This window comes from Anolis sagrei, chromosome X (genome assembly GCF_037176765.1).
Source record: "Anolis sagrei isolate rAnoSag1 chromosome X, rAnoSag1.mat, whole genome shotgun sequence".
Classification (NCBI taxonomy): Eukaryota; Metazoa; Chordata; class Lepidosauria; order Squamata; family Dactyloidae; genus Anolis; species Anolis sagrei.
In genome coordinates this window covers 10,016,158-10,043,123 of record NC_090034.1, presented here as the reverse complement: position 1 = coordinate 10,043,123, position 26,966 = coordinate 10,016,158, and the positions used below count along the sequence as shown (strand labels likewise).

The following is a 26,966-nucleotide window of genomic DNA, read 5'->3' as shown; positions in this document are numbered from 1 at the left end:
GGGCAGTGGAGCATTGCCATCAGGATTGGACTTTGGGTGCATCTGCACTGCGGATCCCATAACTCCATGCTGTGGAGTCATGGGATTTCTAGTTTTACAAGGTCTTTAGCCTTCTTGGCCAAAGGTTGCTGACGGCACACCAAACTACAACTCCCAGGATCACATAGCATTGAGCCATGGCAACTCAGACCCAAGCATGAGGACAAGCTTGTGAAGCTTTTAGAAATTTCAAAATGTACGCATACTTCCAGCTGTAGTGGTTCACATGGTGCATTCCTTAAGGGAGGAAAGCAGGATATAATCAGAATGTAATGGTACCGATATTTGAAAATTGTTTGCTGGCGGCTCCCTTTGGCTGGAAAGAGAGTGAGAACACGAAACCTTCTGTAAAGTGGCACTTTGCATTTTATTACAGCATCTTCTCCCCCCACCCCGAACTTATTATATGTTCTTAAAATCCTAACTTCCAGGGCTTAAGGGCTTAGCCGTTACAAATCGCGTTCAAGCTGAAATTTAGTATATAATTTCTGCGCCCGTCATTGTTTTAATCTCCTTCATTTTCTGCTGGAAGAGTCTTGAGCAAGCAAAACTGACGGCGCAGCTCCCCAGCCGGCTTGGTTTTGGCACTAAAAACTTGCTGAGCGAAGGAAGGTTGTTGAGCAAAGGAAGAGAAAACCTTTGCAATTAATAATTATTTGCAGTATTTATATTCCACCTTTCTCACCCCGCAGGGGACTCAGGGCAGATTACAATACACATATACATGGCAAACATTCAATGCCATTAGACGTACAACATATATAGGGAGACACAGAGGCAATTTAACATTCCAGCTTCCTGGCTTCATGAGGTTATGCTCCATTCTGGCCACAGGGGGAGCTGCCGCTTCACCGTCAACTTGTGACACCGAGTCCTTGATGGAGTACTTCCTCATTCTTATGCACACTGCTGGAAGGTTTTATGGTTTCGTAAATTAGTTAAATTAGCCTCTCCACATAAAGCGGTACCTAAATTTCCTGCTTGACAGGTGCAACTGTCTTTCGGGCTGCATAGGTCAACAACCTTGATGGAGTATTTCCTCATTCTTATGCACACTGTTGGAAGGTTTTATGGTGTCGTAAATTAGTTAAATTAGCCTCTCCACATAAAGCGGTACCTAAATTTCCTGCTTGACAGGTGCAACTGTCTTTCGGGCTGCATAGGTCAACAACCTTGATGGAGTACTTCCTCATTCTTATGCACACTGCTGGAAGGTTTTATGGTGTCATAAATTAGTTAAATTAGCCTCTCCACATAAAGCGGTACCTACATTTCTTGCTTGACAGGTGCAACTGTCTTTCGGGCTGCATCGGTCACCAGCAAGCTAGGCTATTAATAGTCGGGAGCTCACTCCAACCCGGGCTGGCTTTGAACACATGACCTCTCAATCAGTAGTGATTTAATGCAGCAGGCTACTAACTATCTGTGCCACAGACCGGTCTTTTTTCCTCCTCCTTCCAATTAAGGATCATCTTAGGCTGCAGGCTTCTGGACCAAAATCTGACACTTAAGAGGCATTCAATATTGTGTACAGTACTAGTATCCACAGTTGTTCACAGCTTATTATTCATGTGCGCATAACTATAATGTCTTGTTACGAAATTAGGATGGAAATCTTAAAGGGTCTGTTCACAGGTCAATATGATGGGATTGTTATTCCTCCTTGTTTTTGGAGATGAGATAGAGGATTCTTAATCTGGCCTATTTGCTTTGAGACAGTTGGTTGATGCAGAGCAGAGTGGAGGGTGAGTCCTGGCTCCACTAGATATGGAGATTTGTTCAGAGACCTTTCATCTTGCTGAGTCCACCAACATTGCACTCCTGATCTGTAAACATTATGCTATATTGGTATTCAGTGCAAGGGTAATATATCCTAATTCTCCCTCTTGGCCAGGCATGGGCAAACTTTGACCCTCTAGGTGTTTTGGACTTTAACTCCCACAATTCCTAGCGGCCTCAGGTCCTTTCCTTTTCCTCCTCAGCCACTTAAGCCAAGGGGATTGCTGTGTATCTATCAAAAGGTGAATTCAAAGGTCACTTTTAGGAGAATGAGAGAATCATGAGGCACATCTCTATTGCATAATTAATGCAGTTTGGGAGTTATAGTTCACCCATATGCAAAGTGAAATCCTATCATCTTCTGCCATGTCTCACCCCCAAACCGTGCCAGTACCTAAAGTCAGTCATATTGGGTATGCGCAGCGTGGCAAGTTTGGTCCACAACCATCATTGGTTTGGTCCACAGTTCACTTTGCATATGGGTGAACTATAAATCCCATCACCCTCTGTCATGGCGTCCCGTCTCCCCCGGCCCTATTTCCTGCCAGTACATAAAGTTAGTCATGTTGTGTATGTATGCCTAGTTTGGTCCAGATTGATTGCTGGAGGGGTTCACACTGCTCTCTGGATGTACGGTGAACTATAACTCCCATCATGTTGGGTCAATCCCGTCAACTTCTCTAATATTTTCTGTTGGTTATTCCACATGTGTGCCACATTTGGTCTAGATCCATTGCTGACTGGAGTTACAGTGCTCTTTGGAAGTGGAAGACATCTTGGAAATACATAGAAACAAACTTAGATAGATACATTTTCATGTATCTATTCAAGGTAGCTTGTATGTATAGATACATATATACATACATATGTATCTCAGTTTGTATTTTCTGTGTATATACATCAACCATATTTTCACTTTTATTATATACTAGCTTGGGTACCCAGCGATGCCCAGAAAGGCATGGTTTGTTTTAGGGTGTTGGTAATACCATTTAGTAACACTATTTATTTGAAAAAAGGCCAATTTTTGATATCGTCCCTGGTCCATTCTCTCCCAAAACTCACCAGGATATAAAGTACATTATGGAGGTGGGTTGTTGTAGGTTTTTTTTGGGCTATATGGCCATGTTCTAGAGGCATTCTCTCCTGACGTTTCACCTGCATCTATGGCAAGTATCCTCAGAGGTAGTGGCTCTTCAGCACTGTGGGTTATCGCTATTTGTGGAAGCAAGAGGCTGTCTGTGTACATGGACACCTCTGCCACATGCACACATACAAACATTTAGATATAGATAATGATTGCAAAAGTATTAGGAGTATGGCAAAGAGGAGGCCATTTCCACCTTCTGCTTTGACAAATGGGATTTGGGTCCTCCTGCTGTAGAAATCTGGCTCTTACATGGCATGAAACAGAGTAGGAGATGTCAGTTGATTTATTTATGAGATTCTTCGAGGGATGGAGGCATAGCATGCAAAGGTCACCGGCGCGGCAGACCACATGGTAAATAAACACGCTACAATATGTTAAAGAGATGATAATGAGGGCAAACCACAGACAAATGGGAGAGGAAAGAGGCCGGAGAAAGGGAAAGGGACACGTGGAAGCCACTGAGGGAAGCCAGCCTTATTTGGAATCAGAGGTTCAGCAATTCACAGTTAATATGATTCAACAATTTGCAAACTTTGACCCTCCAAATACTTTGGATTCCAGCTCCCAGAAGCCCCATCCATCAGGAATGCTGGCAGTTGACCTGAACGTTTGGAGCAGCATTTCTCAACCTGGGGGTCGGTGTCATGAGGAGGTCTCAGAGGGGACACCAAAGACCATCAGAGAACACAGTATTTTCTGTTGGCAATGAAGGTTCTGGGTGGGAAGTTTGGCCCAATTCTATCATTGGTGGGGTTCAGAATGTTCTTTGATTGTAGATAAAACTATACATCCCAGCAACTACAACTCCCAAATGTCAAGGTCTATTTCCCCCAAAATCCAACAGTATTTACATTTGGGCATATTGAGTATTCATGCTAAGTTTGGTCCAGATCCACAGTGTTCTCTGGATGTAGGTGAACTACAACTCCCAAACTCAAGGTCAATGCCCACCCAACCCTTCCAGTATTTTCTGTTGGTCATGGGAGTTCTGTGTGCCAAGTTTGGCTCAATTCCATTGTTGGTAGAGTTCAGAATGCTATGATTGTAGGTGAGCTCTGATTGTAGGTGAGCTATAAATCCCAAATGACAAAATCAACTACCCCTCCTCAACCCCACCAGTGTTCAAATTTGGGCATATTGGGTACTTGTCTCAGATTGGTCCAGTGAAGAAAAATACATCCTGCATATCAGTTATTTACCTAACGATTCATAACAGAAGCAAAATTACAGTTATGAAGTAGCAATGAAAATAATGTTATGGTTGGCAGTCACCACAACATGGTCACGGCATTAGGAAGGTTGAGAACCACTGTTTTAGAGAGATTGGAAATGGTCCTTTCTGTATCCAGGGGCAGCTCAACCCATTACGCAAAGTAAGCATTTGCAGTATAGTTGATTTTCCCCAGGGGCACTCTTGAAGCGCTCATGGGGGAAAATAGACCTTGACATATGCAAGTTGTAGTTACTGGGATGTATAGTTCACCTATAATCAAAGAGCATTCTGAAGTCCACCAATTATGGAACTGAACCAAATATGGCACACAACTCCCACAACGAACAGAAAATATATATCAGTAATTGGTTGGGGGGCGGGGGGGGGGGGGCAGCGTGCCAAAATACTGTTTGCTTACCGTTGAAAATTACCTAGGACCACCTCTGTCTGTATCCAAGTTCTGTGTGCCAAGTTTGGTTCAATGCCATCATTGGTGGGGTTCAGAATGCTCTTTGATTGTAGGTGGACTATAAATCCCAGTAGCTACAACTCCCAAATGACAAAATCAATCCCTTCCAAACCAACCAGTATTCAAATTTGGGTGTATTGGGTATTTGTGCCAAATTTAGTCCGGTGACTGAAAATACTTCCTGCACATCAAATATTTACGTTGTGATTCACAACAGTAGCAAAATTACAGTTATGAAGTAGCAACGAAAATAATGTTATGGTTGGGGGCCAACACAACATGAGGAACTGCATTATGGGGTGGCAGTATTTGGAAGGTTGAGAAACACTGTTTTGGAGGATCGACATTTGGGAGGTAAGAGACCTTTTCCTGTTAGGAAAGCAAGGAATCAGTTATTTCATGCAAAGTCAGTAATGGTGACAATGATGCTGGGGAAAATGGAAGGAAAAAGGAAGAGGGGCTGACCAAGGGCAAGATGGTTGGATGGTTGGTATTCTTGAAGTGACTGGCTTGACTCTGAAGGAGCTGGGGGTGGTGACAGCTGACAGGGAGCTGTGACGTGGGCTGGTCCAGGAGGTCATGAAGAATTGGAAGCAACTAAACAAATGAACAACAAAAAAGTAATGGTGGAATGTATTAAAATCAAGGAAAGGGAAGGGCAAGACGTTATTTTATCTATTGATTGAAGCAGGGGAAGAATTGGGATGTTATGTGTCCAAAGGAGTTGCTTTCCTTCATTGGAGAATTAGAATTATGTACAGGAGAAGAAATTCCACTTATATATTAGGAAGCATATCCTGATGCTAAGCACAGTTTGACATCAAGAATCCAATAGAGCAGGCATGGGCAAACTTTGGCCCTCCAGGTGTTTTGGACTTCAACTCCCACAATTCCTAACAGCCTACCGGCTGTTAGGAATTGTGGGTGTTGAAGTCCAAACCACCTGGAGGGCCAAAGTTTGCCCATGCCTGCAATAGAATCATAGAATCAAAGAGTTGGGAGAGACCTCATGGGCCATCCAGTCCAACCCCCTGCCAAGAAGCAGGAATATTGCATTCAAATCACCCCTGACAGATGGCCATCCAGCCCCTGTTTAAAAGCTTCCAAAGAAGGAGCCTCCACCACACTCCGGGGCAGAGAGTTCCACTGCTGAACGGCTGTCACAGTCAGGAAGTTCTTCCTCATGTTCAGATGGAATCTCCTCCCTTGTAGTTTGAAGCCATTATTCCACGTCCTAGTCTCCAAGGAAGCAGAAAACAAGCTTGTTCCCTCCTCTCTGTGGGTTCCTCTCAGATATTTATACATGGCTATCGTATCTCCTCTCAGCCTTCTCTTCTTCAGGCTAAACATGCCCAGCTCCTTAAGCCACTCCTCATAGGGCTTGTTCTCCTTCTCTGAGATATCTTTTGGAGGGGCTTGAATGGTGTATTTCTGCATGGCAAGGGGTTGGTCTGGATGATCTTTGGGGTCTCTTGCAATTCTGTGATTCTGTGACGCACGTCCTCGCATCATGAAGCAAAGTTAGGATCTCAGAGCGTGATTTACATTCTTGTTTGAAGTCTCCTTGCGGCTGGGTTGGGCGCGTAGTTCGGAATTCACGAGTGTAGCGGGAAGGGAATGAATTATTTTCCGTCATTGTCACCTCTCAAAAGGTAATCAAAGGAAGGCGCCTCTTCCTCCAACTCTCCTCTGCCGCATCTTGCTGGGAAACATTTTCTTTCCATCCCTGACTGCAAAACAGTTCGGGAAAGGCTTGAATGGGAGAGTAGATGCCGGATTCGTAGGCAGATTTGATGAGTAATATATTCTTCTGAGTCATGTTACTTGTGGGGAAATGGAGAGAAAGAGAGAGGATCGCAATCCCACTCAAGGTGCTTGTTCATATAGCAGCTGGGTAATACAACAAAATGAGGATGCAGGAAGAGGTCTTTGAATGTGCCTCGGGGGAACGGGATGCAATATTGCTTCTGCTTCCTGCTGCGGCTTCTCTGCTGGAAAAGAGGGCAGGTGAACATTTTTGCAATTAGAATGAGAGAAACAAAAGGGCCCATTTAAAAATACAGCTTGTTGCTATGATTGTCCATGTTATTTCCCATATCTGTGTTGTAAAATATGGGCAGTGAAGAAAGCTGATAGAAGAAAATCAAGGCAATTGAAATGTGGTTCTGGAGGAGAGTTCTGTGAATGTCGTGAACGGCCAAATAAGCAGATAAATGGGTCCTGGAGCAAACCAAAACTGCATTATCCCACAGTAACTAAACTGAAGCTGCCATGCTATGGCCGTATCAGGATGAGATAGGATACATTATGATAGACCGTAATGCTTGGTAAAGTAGAAGGCAGCCAGAAAGATGGCAAGATCCCAATAAGGAATCTATAGATGTCTTGAGACTATAGAGTTGAGACAAGGATGTTGCCGTGCACAGAGCAGGAACACCTCTGACCTTAAAACCACACCAGCTTGGAAAAATCAGCAAGCAGTTTATTTTATATTATACATAGACAAAGCAATAAAAATAGCAAAACAGTAAAAACCCAAAATCCAAAATAGTTAATATCTTTATTTATTTATTTACTTTATTTGTATACCGCTGTTCTCAGCCCTTAGGCGACTCACAGCGGTTAACAACAAGAACAGCAAAAATTCAATGTTACCATAACACGGTATAAAAAACAGTTAACATCATAACATATTATAGAAAAGTATACAATTAACAACAATATACAATTAACACCAATAGCCATTCACTAGCATCTCATCACTAAAAACATGATCCAGATCCATCATCCATTGTTCCATTCCAATGTTCATTACATTCATTGCACTGACTATTCGAACGCCTGCTCAAACAACCAGGTTTTCACTTTTTTGCGGAATACCATTAATGATGGAGCTAGTCTAATGTCCGTGGGAAGGGCGTTCCACAGCCGCGGGGCCACCACCAAGAAGGCCCTATCTCTCATCCCCGCTTTAGAGGGAAACAAGATCCATGAGTCCATGAAGCAAGGCACTTGAAACTATGAACACCAGGAAAATCCCATAAGCAAAACTTAGCTTGGCAAAACTTGGTGCATGAAACTCAGAGCACTTGAAACCAAGGCCATGATCAAATAACGATGTTGCCTCGACTGAGACAATTCAGTCCCATGAATCATCATAACATTTTTCCAGAACCCAAAATTGACAAGAAAGCATTCTTCATTACTTCCCCACTAGATAACGGTTTGTTATTTTTCATTTGCTGTAGACAAAGGCATCGCCTCAGTCTCTGAAAGCTATTCCTTTGTTTATTCAAACTTCGCTTTCTGTCCAAGGTTTCACTATCTTCGCCCTCATTAACCCCTACACCTGGCAAATCAATCTCAACATCACTTTCAGACAATTGTTCTGAGAAAAGTGGTGAAAGGTCTCCCAGGGCTGTGGCCTTGGGAATCTTCCTGAAACAGCTCAGGCGTCTCTTCTGGACTTAACTCAGGCCCAAGCAAACCGTCATCCTCAGGCCCATCTTCAGGAACACCATTCCCATTCCCACAATGAACATCAACATGAACATGAGACATAATCACAGGATGAACAGATTGACATACAATAGATGTTGAGGATAAGGGAGACTTGGAGTTCTCTCATTCCTGGGCTCACCATAAATCAAAGCCAACTTAATCGCAACAAGTCATGACCTGGAATGATTCTGTGTCCAGTTCTGGGCAAAACAATTCAAGAAGGATCTTGAGAAACTTCTACATCTCCAGAGGAGGGTGAATGAAATGGCCAAAGGTCTGGAAACTGTGAAGCTCTCTGAGGAGCAGGGAATGTTTAGCTCAGTGAAGACAAAACTGAGATTGGACATGATAACTATGTTTAAATATTTGAGGAGGGGGCAAAGCTCTGGAGACTAAGATACAATGGAGCAATGGATTCAAATTGCAGGAGAAGGGATTCCACTTAAACATTAGGAAGAACTTCATTATGAGAATAGCTGTTCAACTTTAGAGTGTTGCTGCCTGGGAATCAGGTGGGAGTCTCCTTCTCTGGAAGTTCCTAACAGAGGCAGTATGACCATCTATCTGGGGGGCTTTGATTGTGTCTTCCTGCCTGACAGAAAAGAGATGGACTAGATGATACTTGTAGTCTCTTCCTACTCTCTAATCCTATAACAGTGAGCCATGAAGAGATGGTAGCCTTAATTCTTGAGTCCAAGCAACAGAGGGGGGACCTATGGTCCATCCCAATGCTGTGATCCAATGGATCTGTGCTACTGAGGACTAGTTAATTGAAGTTAATATGACTGTTATCATAGAATCATACAGCTGGAAGAGACCCTAACCCCATTCTGTTATGTAGGAAGACACCATTAAAGCCCTCCTGAAAAATGACCACCTAACCTCTGTTGAAAGCCTTCCAATGAAGGAAAGTACTATTGTTGAACAGCTCTTGCATCAAAGACATTTTTCCTAATGTACATCTCTTGAGATTCCTTTCAGATTCTAAGGTTCGATGACTCTTTCCTTTAAAGTTTGCACTAAATTCCAAAGCAGATTGAGTGCCCTCCTGAGCTGGAAGTGCCCTTCTATTTCTAGTAACATCCTCCCTTCTTTGTCTAGATGTGAACAGGGGACTGTCCAATTCATGCTGGAGCTGCCTTTGAAAGCTTTGCAGCTTTTGCTGCATCAGCTGATAGGATCCAGCCAGAATGAATTGGTGGCAGGAGATGAAGATAAAGGATCCAAGCTGGAAGGGCTGCTCAGGAAGACCGAGCAAGGGGGGAAAATACGAACTAATCAGCAGAGGCAGCCGCTGCAATAAAGGCCTAAACACGGGAAAATTACGGCCTATTTGGCTCCTCCGTTTCTCATTGTAGACATGAGATACCAAGTCGTCAATAGGCCATTCAGTGTAACAAATGCCTTGCCGGCGGAGGAGAGGAGCAGAATTCGAAATGGGAACCCAAGGGGAGGAGGGAGGATCGTCCCTTGGAAAACCCAAGGAGGAAGAGATGACCTCGGCAGACAACTGTTCCAAAGGATAGGAAAGACATGGAAAAGTTCCCTGAAAGGGAGGAAAACATAGTTGATTATTTCTGGACAGTGAAAAAGGAAACAATTAGTTATAGTAAGGCCTAAATAACCTCAAGGCTTTCCAATCTTGTGCAATTTTGGAACCTAAGCAGGATCAGCTTTGGCTACTACTTGGATGGGAGACCACCATCAAATACCAAGTAGGCCCTGTTTCAGACAACGGAACTGGCCTGATGATTCCCAAGCCAAGAACATTCATGGGATCACCATACAGTGCTTTCTGGTTTTCATTTATGAATTTGTTTTCATTGATGAAAGTTTGTGGAATTTTGGAGGTTGTTTCACTGAGTCTCTAATTCTAGGCCTGTTTCTTTTTCTTGTTTGTCTCAGGGGCTCCATCTTTGACCGGTTCCTGAAATGCATTTTTGACTGCAGGATGTCCAAACATTATTGTGAGTCTTCAACAGGTTCCATGACATGCTTTGACACACGGAGAAGGATGGAGTACCAGGTAAACATGCCCTTAAATGCCTTCAGACATAAGGAAATTGGGTCTCTCTTCCCATGCTGCATCCATCATTAGTGGTCAGATGTTTCAGTAGGACGACAGAATTTGGACAATAAATTCCATACTCTTCTCACCAACATGTTGCCTGGAAGTTGTAACCCAAAACATAACTCTTCCATAGTTTGGTGCTTCTCAAAATAATTGTCTTTGGAATGACAGCAAACCTTGATCCATTAATTGTTGGTTACTGAGGAGTTTTGGAAGACAAATAATTGTAGTCAATGGGCACAAATATGGCATCAGCAAACATTGTCAGCCCCCCACCTTTAAAAGCCGTGCTATGGTTTGTAACGGTTACAGAGACCTCTGCATGGACCCATTTGGAAGTGAAATACACTCAATGGACAGGTGTCCTCCATATACTTGGAATTTCCATTGATACTTTGAAGGGATGTTTTGACTTGTGTCTTCATTGTATCTATGTTGCTGGGATAGAGTGGACTTTAGTTCCAAAGCATCACAGAAATGAATCTGGATGTAACATGATAACAAAGAGCATTATTTGTAGAAATGGTGAAGAAGGGACTTGTAGTGAACAGAGATGGTAAAGAAAGGAATTGTAATCAACGAAGATGCTCAAGAAAGGAATTGTAGTCAACAGAGTTGCTCATGGAAGAAATTGTAGTCAATAGAGATGCGCAAGGAAGGAATGGTAGTCAATAGAGATGCTCAAGGTAGGAGTGATAGTCAATAGAGATGTGCAAGGAATTGTAGTCAATAGAGATGCTCAAGGAAGGAATCATAGTGGAGATGCTCAAGGAAGGAATGGTAGCAATAGAGATGTGCAAGGAAGAAGTTATAGTCAATAGAGATGTTCAAGGAAGGAATTGTAGTCAATGGAGATGCTCAAGGAAGGAATGGTAGCAATAGAGATGTGCAAGGAAGGAGTTATAGTCAATAGAGATGTTCAAGGAAGGAATTGTAGTCAGTGGAGATGCTCAAGAAAGGAATTGTAGTCAATGGAGATGCTCAAGGAAGGAATGATAGCCATTAGAGATGTTCAAGGAAGGAATTGTAGTCAATAGAGATGCTCAAGGAAGGAATTGTAGTAAATGGAGATGCTCAAGGAAGGAATTGTAGTCAATGGAGATGCTCAAGAAAAGAATTGTAATCAATAGATATGGTCAAGAAAGGAATTGTAGTCAGATTGTTCTTGGTGCTCTGTTTTGGGAAAGTGGTGATCCTTTGTTTTGGATTGATGCCCTAATCAATTGATGGTTTCCAAATTGATGGAGGGTTCACTCCAGCCTTGATGCCCTGAAAACACAGGATTCCACCAGGTCTTGAAAGCTAAGCAGGACCAACTGCTTAGTACTTGAATGGGAGGCCACCACTGAATCTCAAATGCTGTAGCCTCTATTTCAAAGGAAGCGACTAACAAAACCAACTGTAATGTTTCCTTGTCTAAGAAAATTCTCTGAAATGCAGTTGACAGGAATCTCGAAGGCACATAACACATTTGGGTCTGAATTTCAGTACCTTGGACAGATCTTTTATAAACAGCTTTGGTGACATTTCTACTTGGTTCAGCTTCTTGACTGGCGGTTGTAGTTTTACGCAAAGATGCACTGACTTTCAGTGTGGCTTTTTTTCTGGGTAGACATGCCTATGGGATCACTTTATACATGTACGGCAATTATTTGGAAGACTTCAGCACTGTGGAGGAATGGTTCCTCCAGCTGACAGATTGAAGCAGAAATGGACAAATTGCCTGGTTTGATTAGAGAAAGGTCATTAGTGAGAAAAGTCATTAGCAAAAGGTCATTTCTCAGAGACTTGGAAAACCCTTATAGACTTTTTTTGTTGCAAGAAAATGACTTGATAACTTTTTGATGATTAGAAAGAACAGGACGTTGAAAGAAAGGGATTTGTTGAAATTGTGGAGAAAGAGATATGCATAGTTATATGCAGATGTAGATGCTGAAAGGGAGATCAAAAGTCCCTTTTTTCTCTTCTTTGTTCTGCACTTTTAATTGTTATTTTATTATAGCCCAGCTTTTGGGCTCTTTTTTCCCTCCTTGTCTTGAACTCTGTCATTTTTACTGTATTTCAAAAATGTTTGAACAGGCAGCAATTATTTGATGCTTTTGTATTTATAGGCGACAAACTTAAAAATTGGGCAAAATGAATGAGTTGGAAATGAGCTGGCTACCAAGGGGAGAAATGAGAGAGAAACCGGGACATTTTTGATGCAGCTGAAAAAAATGGGATGGCAGAGATTTAATCAGGATTATCCACAACAATTTGCAAAAATTGGAGGATACAATTGATGTCCAGAAAAACAGCTTTGGGCCTATTTGTGGCTCCAAGGATTTATCCCGACCTTCCTTGCCCTAAAACTTAATGAAGTCTTCTGAATGTTGTGCAACTTTTGCTAGGAAGAAGTCAAAATATTAGGACACTGTTTCTCAACCTGGGGGTCAGGACCCCTGGGGGGGGGGGCGGTCACACATTTATTTATTTCAATTACTTCTACCCCGCCCTTCTCACCCCCGAGGGGGGACTCAGGGCGGCTTACAAACGAAGGCACAATTTGATGCCTAAATCAATGAACAAACAATACATAAAAGCAATTTAAACAATTAACAAGTTAAAAACATTAATGCATAGTAAAATAGCAAAACAATCTCATGCTCAGTGTTCAGAGTCCGTTTATCCATTCCATTCCGTTCGCCCATGTTTATCGTCAGATCTTTCCTTAGCTGCCAGAATGTCCAAAAGCTTGGTCCCATATCCAGGTCTTCAATTTTTTTCTGAACGCCAAAAGGGAAGATGCTGATCTAATCTCCCCAGGGAGTGAGTTCCACAGATGAGGGGCCACCACTGTGAAGGCCCTGCTCCTCGTCCCCGCCAACCTCACTTGTGATAGTGGTGGGGTCGAGAGCAGGGCCTCCCCAGACGATCTCAAATTTCGAGATGAGATGTAGAGGGAGATCCGTTCGGACAAATACACTGGGCCGGAACCGTATAGGGTTTTGTAGGTCAAAACCAGCATTTTGAATTGTGCTCAGAATTGGATTGGCAGCCAGTGGAGCTGATGTAACAGGGGGGTGGTATGCTCCCTATACGCCGCTCCGGTGAGCAATCTGGCTGCTTCTCGCTGGACTAGTTGAAGTTTCCGAGCAGTCTTCAAAGGCAACCCCACGTAGAGTGCGTTGCAGTAATCCAGCCGGGATGTAACAAGAGCGTGGACCACCGTGGCCAGATCTGACACAGGGTTTTTAGAGGAGTTGCCAAAGGCCATCAGGTACATATATTTCGGATAGTCTTAGGAACCCCTTTGGCAGAGAAGGCTGAAGATCTCCCCACCTGTCCTTCTCTTCTGTTTTGGAAACACAGCAAATCCTCCCACCAAAAGCCCTCCTCTGCTGTGATTGGCTGGCCTCTCAGCTGGCCTCTCAGCCAAGGAGACTCCAAGCGGGGAAGGGAGAGTAAGTGTGCTTGGCACATGGCAGTGTGGTGTGCATATGCGGCCGAGGGAGAGTGCACGAGGCTGGAGGGAGGCTCAGGCCAGCGAGTCCCTTCAAGGCACGATGGCTCTGTGTGGGAAGTTTGACCCACTTCTATTGTTGGTGGGGTTCTGAATGCTCTATGATTGCAGGCGAACTATAAATCCCAGTAACTACAACTCCCAAATGTTAAGGTCTGTTTACCTCAGTGGCGCAGTGGGTTAAACCCCTGTGCCAGCAGGACTGAAGACCGACAGGTCGCAGGTTCGAATCCGGGGAGAGGCGGATGAGCTCCCTCTATCAGCTCCAGCTTCTGATGCGGGGACATGAGAAGCCTCCCACAAGGATTATAAAAACATCAAATCATCCAGACGTCCCCTGGGCAACGTCCTTGCAGATGGCCAATTCTCTCACACCAGGAGTCACTCCTGACACGACAAAACCAAAACCAAAACCAAAACCAAAACCCTGAACTTCACCAGTGTTCACATTTGGGCATATTGAGTAGTTGTGGCAAGTTTGGTTCTGATCTATCATTGTTTGAGTCCACAGTGCTCTCTGGATGTAGGTGAACTACGAAATACAACTCCAAAACTCAAGGTCAACACCCACCAAACCCTTCCAGTATTTTCTGTTGGTCTTGGAAGTTCTGTATGCAAAGTGTGATTCAATTCCATCGTTGGTGGAGTTCAGAATGCTATTTGATTGTAGGTGAACTATAAATCCCAGCAACTTCCAAATGGCAAAATCAACTTCCCCAAACCTCACCAGTATTCAAATTTGGGCATATCAGGTATTTGTGCCAAATTTGGTCCATTGAATGAAAATACATCCTGCATATCAGATATTTATACAACAATTCATAACAGTAGAAAAATTACAGTTATGAAGTAGCAACAAAAATAATGTTATGGTTGAGTGTCACCACAACATGCAAAACTGTATCAAGGGGTTGCGTCATTAGGAAGGTTGAGAAACACTGGATTAGAAAGATGTAAATGTTAAAGGTTGTCCCCTGACATTAAGTCCAGTCATGTCTGATTCTGGGGTGTGGTGCTCATCTCCATTTCTAAGCCGAAGAGCCGGCATTGTCCATAGACACCTCCAAGGTTATGTGGCTGGCATGACTGCATAGAGTGCCGTAACCTTCCTGCTGGAGCAGTACCTATTGATCTACTCACATTTGCATGTTTTCGAACTGCTAGGTTGACAGAAGCTGGGGCTGACAGCGGAAGCTCATGCCGCTCCCCGGAATCAAACCTGTGACATTTTGGTCAACAAGCTCAGCAGCTCAGCACTTTAACCCACTGCACCACCGGGAGCTCCTGTAGAAAGATTATATATACAGGGTTAGTCAAAATGAATAGGCCATATATATATATGTATATATATATATATATGGCCTATTCATTTTGACTAACCCTGTATATATATATAGATATAGATATATATTCATGTATAAGTCTCAGATTGTCAAAAGGGAAAAGCAAAGTCATAATAGAAGCAGAGTTGGCCAGTGTTGACATTGGGGCTTTCCCATCTTCATGGAATGACCTTTGATATGTCCATGAGTCATATCAAAATCCATACTTTGGGCTCCAAAACCTGTCCTTGACTTATACACGGTAGCGTATTACATAAATACGGTATGTACTTTTATGTATGCACCTTTTTTCAGCTTTGAAACAGCATCAAAATAAAGGAATAAGGGAAATTAGTGTGCCTTATTAGGTGTTCTTGCAACAACTAGAAGAGAAGGAAGAGGGTCTCTTCCAGATCTACGGATGCTGTGATTCATTGGGATCAGGACAGCCTTTGTTTTGGAATCTGCAGCAAGTAAGGCCGGAGGATCAGGATCGACCGATCTTGTGATCCCTTTTCCTCCGGCCGCGTGAGAAAAGAGAACAGCTGACATCTCCTGAACCGTGAGCAATTTCCTAAGAGCCGAGGCGAAGGGATAAGCTAAGCTCCCCTCCCCGCCCCCACACGGCTGCTGCGGTGGCTGCGGCTGCATTTGTTTCTTGTTTTCTCCCTTTTTCTATTTCTGTCAGCCCCCGATTCCTTATTGTTAATGTAGTCTATTTTTGGAGAGGCGTGAGCCGCTTGAGCAGGATCAAAGTAACTTGAACAAAACAAGGAAAAACGGAAAACACACGGGGAGAAGCATGGAAGAGAGGCGGCCAAGCGAAAGAGGGGATCCGCCAACTGACTTTGGTGCATTGGATGACTTGGTCATTGGGTTCCACTTTTCAGGGTGCACATTCTCCAGTTTTGGGGGAATCAACCCTGGAAGGAGAGGGAAGAGATGATTTGCTGTGTGCAAACCTATGCTTCATCTATAGAGCAGCCACTTGTGACAACGTGCAAGGATTCATTGACGGCATATTATCCAGGTGGCTAACCAGAGCTCTCGGTGGTGCAGTGTGTTAAACCCCTGTGCTGGCAGGACTGAAGACTGACAGGTCGCAGGTTCGAATCCGGGGAGAGGCGGATGAGTTCCCTCTATCAGCTCCATCTCCTCATGCGGGGACATGAGAGAAGCCTCCCACAAGGATGATAAAACATCAAAAAATCATTCGGGCATCCCCTGGTCAACGTCCTTGCAGACGGCCAATTCTCTCACAACAGAAGCAACTTGCAGTTTCTCAAGTTGCTCCTGACACGACAAAAAAAATATCCAGGTGGCTCTATGTATTTACTTCCTCCTCCTGGTTTTGTGGGGCCAGGACTCAACCTTTACTCTGTACCTATCTTCTTGCAGCAAGAAGGCTAGAGTAAAGGATTCTTACCCATCTTATCACAAAACAGCCAACAATGGAAGGCGCAAGGCAGTGGCATCCCCGGCCCACCTCCTGTTTGGACATCAGCCAGCATGCTGTTACCTTAAATCAAAAAAATAGTTTTTTAAGATCTACAGAGATACTTGCAGGAATACCTCAGCAAGCGAGAGTCCAAAAGTGGCAGGCTAAAACCAAGCACCTTATTTCATGGCTGATACCAAATGAGAGACTCCCTCCTGGGCATCTTGGAAGGCACTGAACAGACTGCGCTCTGGCACCACAAGATGCAGCGACATTCCCAGCCCATTCTCTATTTGGACATCAGCCAGCATGCTGGTGCCTTAAATCAAAAAATAGTTTTCTAAGATCTACAGAGATATTTGCAGGAACACCTCAGCAAGCGAGAGTCCAAAAATGGCAGGCTAAAACCAAGCACCTTATTCCATGGCTGATACCAAATGAGAGACTCCCTCCTGGGCATCTTGGAAGGCACTGAACAGACTGCGCTTTGGCTCCACAAGATGCAGCGACATTCCCAACCCATTCTCTATTTGGACATCAGCCAGCATGCTGTTACCTTAAATCAAAAAATAGTTTTCTAAGATCTACAGAGATACTTGCAGGAACACCTCAGCAAGCGAGAGTCCAAAACTGGCAGGCTAAATCCAAGCATCTTATTCCATGGCTGATACCAAATGAGAGACTCCCTCTTGGGCATCTTGGAAGGCACTGAACAGACTGCACACTGGCACCACAAGATGCAGAGCCAACCTTAAGAAATGGGGCCACAAAGTGGAGTCCACGACATGCGAGTGTAGAGGAGAACAAACCACACACCACCTGCTACAATGCAACCTGAACCCCGTCACATGGAGGACCTTCTTATAGCAACACCAGAGGCACTCCAAGTGGCCAGCTACTGGTCAAAGGACATTTAATACAATGGCAAGTTTTTAAACTTTGTGTTTTCTGAAATACATCACAAGTGTACCATTGGTTTGCTCCTGATATGATAAATAGATGTCCCTAAACAAATAAGAAGCAGCAACACCCTCATTCCAGAACAATAACAGACCGCCTTTTCAGGTTGGCTCCATGCACCCAATCCTTGGACTCAATTCACTCACCTTGCCCTGGTTCTCCACCCCTTCCTAGACTGGGATTTGGAGCTTCAGAGTGACCCCTGATACAGGAAACTCTCAGTTAAATAGCACCTCAGAGTCTAGGAGTTTCTGGTTGCTTGAGAGTTACTGATAAAAATAGGCCTCACGAATCCTATACCTTGTTGTTTCTCAACCTTCCTAATGCTGTGACCCCTTCATACAGTTTGTCATGTTGTGGTGACCCTCAACCGTAAAATTATTTTTGTTGCTACTTCATAACTGTAATTTTGCTACTGTTAGGAATCATTATGTCAATGTCTGATATGTAGGGTGTATTTTCATTCACCGGACCAAATTTGGCACAAATACCCAATACACCCAAATTTGAATACTGGTAGGGTTGGTGGGGAATTGATTTTATCATTTGGGATTTGTGGTTTCTGGGATTTGTAGGTAACCTACAATCAAAGAGCATTCTGAACTCCACCAACGATGGAATTGAACCAAACTTGGCATACAGAACTCCCATGACCAACAGAAAATACTGGAAGGATTCGGTGGGAATTGACCTTAAGTTTTGGAGTTGTAGTTCACTTACATCCAAAGAGCACTATGGATTCAAAAAATGATTGATCTGGACCATACTTGGCACAAATACTCAATATGTCCAAATGTAAACACAGGTGGAGTTTGGGGGAAATAGATCTTGACATTTGGGAGTTGTAGTTACTGGGATTTATAGTTCACCTACAGTCAAAGAGCATTCTGAACCCCACCAATGATAGAATTGGGCCAAACTTCCCACACAGAACCCCATGACCAACAGAAAATACTGTGTTTTCTGATGATCTTTGGCGACACCTCTGACACCCCAGTCACGACCTCCCCCCCCCCCCAGGAGTCCCGACCCCCAGGTTGAGAAATGTTGCTATACGAGGACTTTGTTTTGAGAGTCCAAAAGTGGCAGTGGTATTTTGCTGGGATTAATAGTTCTCCTACAATCAAAGAGCATTCTGAACCCCACCAATATTAGAATTGGGCCAAACATCCCACACAGAAAATACTGTGTTTTCTGATGATCTTTGGTGATGTCTCTGATACCCCCGTCGCGACCCCCCAGGGGTTCCGACCCCCCAGGTTGAGAAATGTTGCTATACCTGGACTCTGTTTTGACTTGATATTCATATTAAAATACAATAACTAAAACAAATTAGGACAAACTTGGTGCAACACTGTTATACTGTATTATAAACACAGCTTTGTGACTATAGTGTTATGTCTTCCATCATCGTTAAGTTTTGGTCCCGCCCCTTGCTCAGGGCAATTGGGAAGGGAAGGGAGCCATTTTTTAGTTAGTCTCAGCAAGGAAAGCTAAAGTACAGGACGTGTGCAAGCTTCCCCTGTACACAAGCTTCAAACCCTAAGAATTTCCAGGGGAGAACAATCTCAAGAGTCTCCAAATACTTTCCAGGGAAACAGCCCTAAAGACCAAGGAACTCCAGCTGGAGAACATCTAAGCCTTTACTGGTAGGTCCACTCGACGTTCGAGAAGCAGTTCGACCCGGTAGGGGAGCCCACATCAGTAAGGGTTAGATTACAGTCAGCCTGGGAGAAGTTAAAAAGGGGACTTTCCTTTAAAGTAAAGAAAACGTTATTGAAGACAGTTGCCTGTCCTTCATGAGCAAGTTTAGGAAGCTACCAGTTGCATAAAAGCCTGGAATCATTTGTTTAACTTTCTGAAGACAAGAGAAGTTTCTGTTTGATTGTTCATTAAAGACTTTGTTATACTTCACAAGCCATCTAAAGATCATTTGTGGTGGAAAACCTCTGAGAAGTTCTCTTTGGGCTTCCCGCTGGGCAAAGGTTGCACGTCCTGTTCTAAAGGAAATTCTTTACAGGCCCAACGCGCAACAGAACACAATGAGTTAACAATGGCAGCTCTATATGATCCCTCAGTTTCCATGTGTCGTATGAACGAATGAAAAGGACTGTTTGAAGAGCTCCTTTTCTCACCAGGGACCACTTTAGGCTAGATCCTACTTACAAGCCAGATTAATCTCCCTGTATTATCGTACTTTTTTCCCTCCTTGCTGGATTTGCTAATTGCCAGCGATGTTTGTCTTTCCTCCCTAATCTGGATTTGCGATGTTGTGTTGTCACAGATTGGAGATTGCATCTCCATTTGCAAATCAAGGCCCCAATAATGATTTTTATTGATAGACCCCCATATTTGAACAAAGATATTCCAATGAGAAGAAATCCACAGCTTCTCTTGAAAGTTTTTATTTTCCTCAGGATAAACTGTTGAATTGTGTCCCTCTTGCCTTTAGTAAAGAGAAAGGTTTAAGTCTAATCAAGTCCCACTCTGGGAATCTGTTCTCATCTCCATTTCTAAGCTGAAGAGCCGGCATTGTCCGTAGACACCTCCAAGGTCATGTGGCTAGCATGACTGCATGGGCCACCGTTACCTTTCCGCCGGAGTGGTACCTATTGATCTACTCACATTTGCATGTTTTTGAACTGCTAGGTTGGCTGAAGCTGGGGCTAACAGTGGGAGCTCACCCCACTCCCCGGATTCAAACCTGCAGCCTTTCAGTCACCAGGTTCAGCAACTCAGCAGCTTAACCTGCGGCACCACCGCGGGCTCCTGGCCTTTACTTTCCCCCTATAATCTTTATGGAAACATCAATTTGGAAGTGTGTCCCTTGCAAGATGCGAACGGTGGTGGATTCTCCTGAATATTCATTGAATATATTTCAAATATTTGCTGCCAAAATATTCAATATTAATATTTTCCTCCCTGGTATTCAGAAGTCTCTGGCATTTAACATATGGCTTGAATCAATCTGACATGTTTGATCGTTGGCACGTAACAATGTTTTATTGAGTGTAAGCAAACACATGTACATTTCCATTTGTAAGGTCAGAATCATTGGTTGCAAAGGGTCAACCCGGCATGTCTTGAATTTGGGGTGTTCCTTGTTGCTCTTTTGCAAAACTGGCAGCATTGATATCCTCAGGTTTCCCTGCCATTCTGCTCTGTTTACAAGCTCCAGATTTGCAGGAACATCTCATCTACAATATTTCTCCTTTTTTGCAGTGGCGCAGTGGGTTAAACTGCTAAGCTGCAGAACTTGCTGATTGGAAGGTTGGCAGTTCGAATCTGGGGGCAGGGGTGAGCTCCCATTGTTAGCTCCAGCTTCTGCCAACTTAGCAGTTTGAAAACATGGAGCACCGTTACCTTTATCAGGAAAGTAATGGTGCTCCATGCAGTCATGCTGGCGTGGGCTGGTCTATGAGGTCACGAAGAGTCAGAAATGACTGAACGAATGAGCAACAACAGCATCTAGATATGAGAGACTTCATAGAACAGTGATTCCCAACCTTTTTTTGACCAAGCCAACTTGACCAGGGACTACTTTGACCAAGGACAACTCTCCAACATTAGTACCAAAAGAGTTACAGATCTGTTATTGATCAACTTTAGATTTTGTTTGGTTATTTGTGGTGCTGATTCAGAAAATTGCATTGGATAGACCACATCAGCTCTAGTTTCTGATACAGAACATATGCCACCCTTAATCACCATCTGCTCACCCACAGAAAACCATATTTAATAATCTAGAGCTGATGTTGTAGTAGTAATATTTCATGGATAATCAGCTTTTTCCCTCCCGATATCCCCATTGCCTTGGCAGAGGGTTTTGCAAGACCAGTTGCTCTTGTTGCTGCATTGAGGCAACATTGTAGTAATGGTGAGGCTGTGTACCATATTTTCATTTCTGCGGGCCACTGGTGGTCCATGGACCACAGGATGGAAACCACCTACTCTCTTCTGCTTTGGTTAGGCTTCACCTGGAATAAACCTGCATCCAGTTCTGGGCATCACAAGTCTAGATGGTATTTACAAGCTGGAAGGTGTTCAGAGAAGGGTGACCAAAATGATCCGAGGTCTGGTAACCAAACCTTACGAGAAACACCTGAAGGAGGTGGGTCTGTTTAGCTTGGAGAAAGGAAGGCTCAGAGAAGATACGTGATCCATGTTTAAATATTTGAAAATATGATCCATTAAAGAGTGGGCAAGGCCTTTACTGCTCTGGAGACTAGGACACAATGGGGCCATGTTTTCAAGCTGCAGGAAAAGAGATTCCGCTTAAGCATTAACAAGAACTGATAGTAAGAGTTGTCTGGCAGGGGATATTCTGCCTTGAAGTGTTGGAGTTTTCTTTACTGGAAATTATTAAGCAGAAGCTGGTTGGCTATCCATCAGGGGTGCTTTGATTCTGTTTCCCTGCATTTTTTTATTTCTCGTGTCAGGGCAGCCAGTCAATTATATTACATTTCTAATAGAACAAAGCAAACAAACAGAGAAAATACAAAATGTGTGAGTTTGGTAGTTGATTAAATGTCCTTTGACCAGTATCTGGCCACTTGGAGTGCTTCTGGTGTTGCTGCAAGAAGGTCCTCCATTGTGCATGTGGCAGGGCTCAGGTTGCATTGCAGCAGGTGGTCAGTGGTTTGCTCTTCTCCACACTCGCATGTCGAGGATTCCACTTTGTAGCCCCATTCTTAAGGTTGGCTCTTCATCTCGTGGTGCCAGAGCGCAGTCTGTTCAGCGCCTTCCAAGTCGCCCAGTCCTCTGTGTGCCCAGGGGGGAGTCTCTCATTTGGTATCACCCATGGATTGAGGTCCTGGGTTTGAGCCTGCCATTTTTGGACTCTCGCTTGCTGAGGCGTTCCAGCGAGTGTCTCCGTAGATCTTAGAAAACTATGTTTGGATTTAAGTCGTTGACGTGCTGGCTGATACCCAAACAGGGGATGAGCTGGAGATGTCTCTGCCTTGGTCCTTTCACTATTGGCTGCCACTTCCCGGCGGATGTCAGGTGGTGTGATACCGGCTAGACAGTGTAATTTCTCCAGTGGTGTAGGATGCAGACACCCCGTGATAATGCGGCATGTCTCATTCAGAGCCACATCCACTGTTTTAGTGCGGTGAGATGTGTTCCACACTGGGCATGCATACTCAGCAGCAGAGTAGCACAGCGCAAGGGCAGATGTCTTCACTGTGTCTGGTTGTGATCCCCAGGTTGTGCCAGTCAGCTTTCGTATGATATTGTTTCTAGCACCGACTTTTTGCTTGATGTTCAGGCAGTGCTTCTTGTAGGTCAGGGCACGGTCCAGAGTGACTCCCAGATATTTGGGTGCACTGCAATGCTCCAGTGGGATTCCTTCCCAGGTGATCTTCAGAGCTCGGGATGCTTCTCTGTTCTTGAGATGAAAGGCACATGTCTGTGTTTTAGATGGGTTGGGGATCAGCTGGTTTTCCCTGTAATAGGCAGTAAGAACACCTAGAGCTTCGGAAAGCTTCTGTTCTACCATCTCAAAGCTCCCTTCTTGAGCAGTAATGGCACGATCATCAGCATAGATGAAACTCTCTGTCCCTTCTGGCAGTGGCTGGTCATTTGTGTAGATGTTGAACATGGATGGAGCAAGCACGCTCCCCTGAGGCAGGCCATTCTTCTGTTTCCGCCATCTGCTTCTCTGGCCCTGATACTCAACAAAAAAGCTCCTGTTTTGTAGCAGGTTTCCTATGAGGCGGGTGAGGTGGTAGTCCTTTGTGATATTATACATTTTTCTCAGGAGGAAGTGGTGGTTCACAGTATCATAGGCTGCTGATAGGTCTATGAAGACAGCTCCTGTGTTCTGCTGCCTTTCAAAGCCATCTTCTATGTGCTGAGTCAGGTTCAACACTTGCGTGACAGAAGGTTGGACTGGATGGCCCTTGGATCCTCCTCCATCTCTGTGATTATAATTCTTATCTAACCATCTTCTAGGACATTTCTTCACGCCATCAGGTGCTTTTGTCAAACCAGAAAAGCACGCTTTCTCCCCGCTGCTCATTGCCTTAGACTTTTTCCGTTTCTTCCACCGATCAAGTCATGATCTGTCTCTTCCCAGCCACCATGAAAACTCCATTTAAGACAAGACTTCATTTTGCACTTCAAAACAAATCAGGAGTGAAGGGGTACAACCAAGTGACCAAGTAACACAAATTAAGTGAGACATCCGAAGTGACAGATCGTATGACGGCGAGGCCGACAAAATGGGCATTTCTGTAATTCCTTTAGCCGGCAACGGAGAGGGAAAGAAGCAAGCTGTGGGTTATCAATCTCCCTTTATTTTTATGTGCCAGAGCTGGGAGTCGGAATGGCATTTCCACCGCCAGGAAACAGCTGCCTGGTTTTGTGCATGTTGTGCCATCGCCTTGCTTCTTCCATTTTCTTTGGTTGTAACTTTTGCAGAACGAATATCTTTTCTTTAATGCCACAGCAACCAGAAAAGGTACGCACACACACACACAAATCATTGCAATGTTTTGACAAAGCCTTTCAATATTTAATGCTAGATAAAGCACACCGAGCCAGTGGCTCAAAGTCTGGTGGGCCTGGGATGCCCTTTCGGATAATGAGAAATGGGATCCTCCTCCCCTCGTGAATACTCTGAATGGAAATGAGGCAAATGATATTTGAGCTACAGATTGGTAAACAATCTGGGAGAGGATTCTGAGTCAATACTATGGAGCATTGGATGGGAATTCCTCATCTTTCAAATAGAGCGCCTTGCTAACATTTTGAAAATCTGGGCTTGCCTCTCCCACAAAAACAAGGCCGAACTTTCAGCCACTTCCATTTCACGGGTGTGTGTGTGTGTGTGTGTGTGTGTGAGGATTTGGCAATAAATTGGGCCACCAAGAATTGCTGCCCAGATATGGCTTAGTTGATTCCGCTCAGCTAGTCTCTTGAGTATAGAAAGACTTTTTTTTGTATGTATTGTCGAAGGCTTTCATGGCCAGAATCACTGGTTTGTTGTAGGTTTTCTCGGGCTGTATGGCCATGGTCTAACGGCATTCTCTCCTGACATTTCGCCTGCATCTATGGCAAGCATCCTCAGAGGTAGTGAGGTCTGTTGGAACTAGGAAAAAGGGTTTATATATCTGTGGAATGACCAGGGTGGGACAAAGGACTCTTGTCTGCTGGAGCTAGATGTGAATGTTTCAACTGACCACCTTGATTAGCATACAATGGCCTGACTGCGCCTGGGGCAAACTTTTGTTGAGAGGTAATTAGATGTCCCTGCCTGCTTCCTCTCTGTTGTTGTGCTGTTGCAATTTTAGAGTTTTTTAATACTGGTAGCCAGATTTTGTTCATTTTCATGGTTTCCTCCTTTCTGTTGAAATTGTCCACATGCTTGTGGATTTCAATGGCTTCTCTGTGTAGTCTGACATGGTGGTTGTTGGTGTGGTCCAGCATTTTTGTGTTCTCAAATAAAATGCTGTGTCCAGGTTGGTTCATCAGGTGCTCTGCTACTTTTTTGTATATTCCATACCCTCGTTGCAGAAAAGTCACATTTTCTCTGCAGAAAAGTGTGTTTTCTATGCAGAAAACTAGTTTTTTCCTCAGAAAATAAGATTTCTGTAACAAAAAATTGCTCTTTTCTCCAACCAAATCTTATGTGCATCTTTATCTTCACTAAGGATAACTCCTGACCTACAAAGGTCTCAATCTCTCCAGTTTTTGGATTGAAGGGGACAGAGGACCTTTTTCACCTGATGCTTGAATACTTCTGAATAGGCTTTTCCTCCCTTCTCTTCAACCCCTGTGAGATATGGGTTCAAAGCATGCCCTCTGCTACCTCTCCAATCTCAGAGAAAGAGAAAGGCAGGCATCCCACATTCCAAGGAAATGTGGACAGGGCATGAAGATGACCAGAGAGAGGCCAGCTTCGGAAAAACGCTCAGCCCTTTCACATAGAAGCAGTGGAGGGATGAAGCGCCTGGCGAGCGATTAAATGGGATCTGCTGAAATCCTTCCAAAGTCGGCTTAAGAAGTAAGAACCAACAATGTCACCCTGGGGGTCATTCTCCATGGAACACCTCAGGCCCTCCTCAGTTTTTGTCTCCTAAGAGTCCACGTTGGTTCAAAGGAGCCGCGACATTCCCACAAAGGAGGAAGGAAGGTAAATCTTGTGGCATAATGTGAAATAAACCACATGTAGTTCACATTGGCTCAGCCCACACACTGCCTTGCCAGGGAAAGAAAATATGCCATGCAGGTGAACAGTAAAGAACAAGTCATTTGCTCTTCTTAATTCAGAACATATGTACAATATGATCAGTTGCATCAACTCACTCAATGTCCTTTCAGAGAGATTTTACAATGGTATCTCTTTGTCCATATGAGAGACCTTCTTTCAGCAGCCAAGAAGCAAATAAGTCTGTCTCTCTTTTTCTCTCTCTGTGCTTGCATAGAATCATAGAATCATAGAATCAAAAAGTTGGAAGAGACCTCATGGGCCATCCAGTCCAACCCCCTGCCAAGAAGCAGGAATATTGCATTCAAATCACCCCTGACAGATGGCCATCCAGCCTTTGTTTAAAAGCTTCCAAAGAAGGAGCCTCCACCACACTCGGGGGCAGAGAGTTCCACTGCTGAACGGCTCTCACAGTCAGGAAGTTCTTCCTCATGTTCAGATGGAATCTCCTCCCTTGTAGTTTGAAGCCATTGTTCCTTGTCCTAATCTCCATGGAAGCAGTAAACAAGCTTGCTTCCTCCTCCCTGTGGCTTCCTCTCACATATTTATACATGGCTATCATATCTCCTCTCATCCTTCTCTTCTTCAGACTAAACATGCCCAGCTCCTTAAGCCACTCCTCAAAGGGCTTGTTCTCCAGACCCTTGATCATTTTAGTCGCCCTCCTCTGGACACATTCCAGCATGTCAATATCTCTCTTGAATTCTGGTGCCCAGATATAGAGATATTTGCAGGAACATTTGAGCAAGCAAGAGTCCAAAAGTGGCAGGTTAAAACTCAGAACCTCAAGCCATGGCTGAAGTGGGATGAGAGACTCCTTCCTGGGCACACAGAAGACAGGATGACTTGGAAGGTGCTGAACAGGCTGCGCTCTGGCACCACAAGATGCAGAGCCAACCTTAAGAAATGGGGCCACAAAGTGGAGTCCATGACATGCAAGTGTGGAGAAGAGCAACCCACAGACCACCTACTACAATGCAACCTGAGCCCTGCTACATGCACAATGGAGTATCTTCTTATAGCAACACCAGAGGAACTCCAAGTGGCCAGCTACTGGTCAAAGAACAAGTTTTAAAACTTTGTTTGTGTTTTTAAATACATTACAACTGTAGCCTCGGTTCATTTCTGATACGATAAATAAATAAATTCCCCAGCTTGGCTTTGTCTTCTGGTTATCTTTGGGAACCTGCTGGCAGAGGGAAAAACTCTGATTAGTGTTAATGTTTTTGTAGGAAATAAATATTAAACTAACTGTTATATCTGTGTGCTATTGAGATCTCACCCCAGCAAGGAAGTGGGCGGACCTGTAG

General features: G+C 44.1%; 1 protein-coding gene across 4 annotated transcripts in view; it reads left to right on the top strand.

The window, feature by feature from the left end:
- Positions 1 to 26,966, top strand: part of LOC132782154 (protein ELFN1) — a 298,099-nt gene that overhangs the window by 101,740 nt on the left and 169,393 nt on the right. For all 4 annotated transcript variants that reach the window (XM_060786871.2, XM_060786872.2, XM_067473664.1 and 1 more), the window contains exon 2: positions 10,057 to 10,177. The gene's annotated coding sequence lies outside the window, so the exon portion shown is untranslated. The remainder of the gene's footprint in view (positions 1 to 10,056; positions 10,178 to 26,966) is intronic.